A 6,000-nucleotide genomic window follows, 5' to 3' on the forward strand; every position below is an offset into this window, starting at 1 on the left:
TATATAATTTCTAAATTTATCTTCAATATAACGACTCCAACTACAACAACAACAAACCAACCACAATTCAATAACCTATGAATTATAAACCACCACAGAACAACCCAACTACACCACTAAAACAACGCATCATCACCACAACCAATCTCAACAACTAAACAACAAGGACCCAATAACAATAATACTACAACGCCATAATAACAGTAACAATAAACAACAACAAACAACAGCAACAATTTACAAAACTACCAACAACAATAACAAGATTAACAACAACAACTTGGGCTTTAATTCACAAATTAGGAAATCAGAAACAAGAGGAGGAGGTTATATTATACCTCTGTTCTGCTAGGAGTAACAAAAAACTGGGACACATGGGTTGAGGGGGGTTCGAAGCTTTAGCAGCGGAGCTTCGCGAGGCTTGTTGAACTCCAGCGTGGTAGCAGCAGGCCACGACGGCGCCGACACCGCCACCACAGTAGTAATCATGAACAAACAAAAGAGAGGGAGAGAAACAGGGCAACAACGAACACGAACAACACCACCGACGCACGAGAGAGAGACAAACAGGGATGCGAGGTGCAGCGCGAGTCTCCGGCGAGTTGAAAACAGCCGACGGCAACGCGCACGAAAGGAGCTCCGTGAGCAGCGCTGGCGAACAAGAGAGGGGAGGGTCAGGTTCGCCGTGGTTTCACGGGGTTTTGGGGGTTTAGGTTCTCACGGGTTTGGGGTTTCAATTTTGGGATTTGTGGTTTTACGGGGAAGAAGAAAACAATTGGGTTGGGCTTTGTTTCATTAAACCGACAAGGGGGGGTGTTTTGGTTTCATTAACGGATAAAGATAACAAAAGGGTTGAGTGGTTCGAGAAGGAAACCAACCTTGATTTTCCAATTTGCGAAATATCGCTCAACTAAATGCACAAAATTAAAAATATAAAATAATATTAATAATAATAATCTCATAAAATTAAATATATAAGTATATTACAAAGACGACAATATAATTCAACTCCAACTCAAATAAGAATTTCTGAAACATAATTAACTTAATGAATATAATTAGCATTTAAATAAACATTCTTAAAAACAGGGCTATTACACTAGTTGCAGGACATACTTAGTAAGAAATACTATTAGGGAAATCAACATCATTTGTACATTTAAACTATTTTTATCATTCCTAGTTCCAAGCGTATTTTTTCAAACCTGTCCCTAGATAGAGGTTTAGTCAAAATGTCAACTATTTGATTTTCAGTAGGACAAAAATCAATTTTGACTAATCCCTTTTCCACATTGTCTTTTAGGAAATGATGTCGAATGTGAATATACATGACCCTAGAGTGATGAACTGGATCCTTGGAAATGCAAATGGCACTAGTATTATCACAGAGTATAGGAACACACTTAAATTTTATGCTTAAGTCACGTACCTGTTGCTTGATCCATAATACATGATAGCAGCAAGCAGTAGCTGCCACGTATTCAGCTTCAGCTATGGAAAGAGCAACAATATTCTGTTTCTTTGAACTCCAAGAGACCAAGCTTGATCCTAGGAACTGGACAATACCCGAGGTGCTTTTTCGATTCACCAAGTCTCCAGCATAGTCAGCATCAGAATAGCTCACTAGATCAAAGATGTCACTTCGAGGATAGAACAAACAAAGATCATCACTTCCTTTCAAATATCTAAGGATCTGTTTGACAGCTGTCAAATGAGATTCCTTAGGATTTGATTGGAATCTAGCACATAAACCAACACTAAAGGAGATATCAGGCCTACTAGCAGTTAGATATAGTATGGAACCAATCATACCTCTGTAGAGTTTCTAATCTACGGACTTACCACTTTGGTCCTCATCTAACCTTGTTCCTATTCCTATTGGAGTATGGTTGGTTTTTGCTTGATCTAGTCCATATTTTTTCAATAACTCCTTTATATATTTTTGTTGATGGGTAATTGTTCCTCTTTCAGTTTGCTTGATTTGCAAGCTGAGAAAGAAGTTTAATTCTCCCATCATGCTCATTTTAAGCTCACTACGCATTAACTCAGCAAATTCCTTACAAAGAGATTCGTTAGTTGCACCAAAAAATTATATCATCTACATAAATCTGAACCACTAGGATAACTATTCCTTTTGATCTAAGGAACAGGGTCCTATCAAATTTTCTTTGTATAAAACCATTTGAAAGTAAGAATTTTGAAAGTCTTACATACCATGATCAAGGAGCTTGCTTAAGCCCATAAAGAGCCTTATATAGCTTATAGACATGGTTAGGAAGATCCGGGTTTTCAAATCCAGGAGGTTGTTCCACATAGACGTCTTCAATTAAATACTCATTTAAAAAGGCAAATTTGACGTCCATTTAGTACAACCTAAAACCCACGAATGCTGCAAAGGCAATCAAAATTCTTATTGCTTATATTCTAGCTACATGAGCAAAAGTTTATCGAAGTCAATACCTTCTTGTTGATTATCCCTTTGGCTACGAGTCTGGCTTTGTTCCTTATAACTGTTCCATGTTCGTCCAGCTTGTTCCTGAAGACCCATTTCAGCCCAATTACCTTTTGGTTTTCAGGCATGGTCTCAGACCTTGTTCCTCTGGAACTCATTTAGTTCCTCTTGCATGGTATTTATCTAGTCAGACTCCAGAAGGGCATCATTGTGATCTCGTGGTTCTGTCATAGACAAAAAGGCTTGGAAAGCACTGAAAATTTTCAATTGAGATCTCGTTTGAGTTCCCTTTTCAATATCACTTACGATTAAATCCATTGGATGGGATTTCAGGTGCCTCCATGGTCTTGGTTAAAATCTTCTCATCTCTGTTCCTCCAACTTAAGGATTTTCATTCGTTTCATTTTCTGGATGAATTTCTGCTACTTGTTCCTCCTGAATGACAGGATCAAGAACAACTATCTCTTCTTCAGGAATATGGTTTTTGTCGGTACCTGCAGGTGTTAGTTCCTCATCAATGTTCACTGACTCTTCAGAACGAGTAAGTCCTATTTCAAAGTCATTTTCATGACTTAGTTCCTGCAGGGAGTTAGTTTCATCGAAAATAATATGGACACTTTCCTCAACACACATTGTTCTTTTGTTGTAAACTCTATATGCTTTTCTATTTAAAGCATATCCTATAAAAACTGCCTCATGACTTCTAGCATCAAACTTTCCTAAATTGTCTTTACCATTGTTATGTACAAAGCATTTACAACCAAAGATTCCAAAGTATGAGATATTTAGTTTTCTTCCTTTGAGCAGCTCATAATGGGTCTTCAAGACAATGGGGCTTAGCATGACTCTATTGACGATGTAGTATGCTGTGTTCACTGCTTCAGTCCAGAAATTCTTAGGAAGATTGCTGGCTATGATCATTGTTCTTGACATGTCCTCCAACGTGCAACTCTCCTTTACACCACACCATTTTGTTGTGGAGTCCTAGGAGATGAGAAGTTGTGATCGAGTCCTTCGTTTCTACAAAACTCATCAAATTTGGAGTTTTCAAACTCCTTAATATGATTAGAACGCAAGTGCTTAATTTTAAAACCACTTATTCTTTGAGTTCTTTTTGCAAAGTTAACAAATTCATCAAATGTCTCATCTTTGCTATGAAGAAAAATAACCCAAGTGTATCTTGAAAAATCATCAACTATAACAAGTACATATCTCTTACTAGATCGACTTTGGATTCGAACAGGGCCACATAAGTCCATATGAATCAACTCAAATGGACTTTGTGTGCTTACCATTTTCTTCGGTTTGAATGGGGATCTAACTTGTTTACCTTTAGCACATGGTCCACAAACTTCATGGTTTGAGACTTTGATTGTTGGTAATCCGACAACTAAGTCCTTACTACTTAGCTTCTAGAGCAATGTCATACTTGCGTGACCACACCTTTTATGCCAAAGAAGTGGTTCATTGTCGATGACACTTAAACAAGTTAGGTTGTCCCTAGGAACAAGGTTGAGATCAACGACGTATGTGTTCCCCTTCCTAGTTCCTTCCAGAATCTTGGTACCTGTTCCTGTATTACTTACTACACAACATTTATCAGTAAAATTCACACTGTTCCCTTTGTCGCAAAATTGTGAAATACTAAGTAGATTGTTTTTCAAACCCTCGACCAAAAATACATTATCTATCGAATGTGACTTAGACTCTCCTACCTTCCCTTTTCGAACTTGTTCTTCAGGATTCCATTTTCTCTTTAAGTACCAGATACTTGCTTAAAACTTTTTCATGTTCAAATTTTAAATTTTCGGACTCGGATTTGGTAATTAAAGAGGAACTTGTTCCTTCAGGAACAAATAGTTTCAATTCAGCCATTTCCATATTCAAGAAATAATTTTCATTTTTAGCATTTTAAAAAGCTTCTCCAATACGTCGATTTTCATCAAAAACTTCAAAGAATCGTTCCTAAATATTTACATTCACAGTTTTAAACCAATTTGAATGACCTTTGGAGACTTCTAAGGCTTTTTCTAAATTTTCTTCTTTAACGCAAATGGCCTTGTAGTCATCCAAAGTTTCCAAAAGAAGTTTTATTAATTGATTCTTTGAAAGTTGTTTTAATTATTAATCGATAACATTAATGCGTACCTTGTTGTTTGGCAAGTCTTCTTCCTCGTCTGTCTTTGTCATGAGACACAAATGAGTTGTTTCCTCTTCTGGTTGTTCCTGCTCCTCGTCTGAATCCGATTCTCCCCCTTCAGCAACCATGGCCCTTGTCATATCAACTTTTGAGAAAGGTTTTTGTTGTTCCTTTCCCTTCTCCTTGTATTTTCCTTTGCTCTTTTCATTTTTCCAGAGAGGACATTCCTTTATGAAGTGTTCAAGACTTCCACACTTGTGATAGCTTAGCTTCCCGGACTTCTTCAAGTTCTTTCCCTTGTAGTTCTTGTTGAAGAACTTCTTGAATCTTTTCACGATCAATGCTGCCTCTTCATCATCAGTTTCTGAATCCTCCAGATCATCGAACTTGAGAGTCAAAGGTTTAGGTCTACTAGAGTCAACCTCATGAGTTCCTAGATGGATTTCATGAGTTAACAAGGAGCCGGAAAGTTGCTCGATATTGAATGTGGTGTAATCTTTTGTTTCAAGTAAAGTAGTAACCTTTTCCATCCATTTTTCATCCTGAAGAAGACTTCGCAGAACTTTTCGTACTTGTTCCTCCAGAGTAATGATCTTCCCTATGGATTCAAGCTCATTAATTATGTTGAAGAACCTTGTGAGCATTTCTTGAACAGACTCCTTAGGCTTCATTTGGAATAGCTCGTATTTGTGCATGAGCATGTCTATTTTTGATCTCTTGACTTCGTTTGTTCCTTCGTGAGTAACTTGAAGAAGTTCCCACATTTGCTTGGCTGATTTGCATCCCATGGTTCGATTGTGTTCATGGGGACAAAGGCCACAGTGGAGAATCTTTTTGGCCAAGTTGTTCATCTCCATTTTGTCGAAGTCATCTTTGTCATATTTGGAGAGAGGTTTGGGGATGTCTTCACCTTTTTCATTTTTCTCTGTGACTTCGAAGAAGTCACGAATCTCTATCACTCTCCAAACTTGATAATTTTCAGCTTTAATGAAAATTTCCATACGATTCTTCCAATATGGATAATACTTGCCATTAAACATGGGTGGACACTGAGTTGAGTAACCTTCTTCCAAACTTGATAATTTTCAGATTTTGGAGGAACCAGGCTCTGATACCAAACGTTAGTCAAGTACGAACACTTAAACAACAACAAGAGGGGGATGAATTGTAGTTGGGGAGATTCTTAAACTTTTTGCGGAAATGAAAAGAATGATTGAATACGAAAGAAGTAATTGCATGAACAAGAAAGAAATAGGAACACGGAGTTTTTACAAGGAAAACTTCCGAGGTCCAATAGGAAGAAAAACCTTGACCACGAGGGATTTTGACTCTATTCTCTTTAATAACTTTAGGCTAAAAGACTAACTTTTGTAGAACCTAAACTCGGACCTACTCTGTTCCTCTAGGA

Source organism: Beta vulgaris, chromosome 8 (genome assembly GCF_026745355.1).
Source record: "Beta vulgaris subsp. vulgaris cultivar EL10 chromosome 8, EL10.2, whole genome shotgun sequence".
Lineage (NCBI taxonomy): Eukaryota > Viridiplantae > Streptophyta > Magnoliopsida > Caryophyllales > Amaranthaceae > Beta > Beta vulgaris.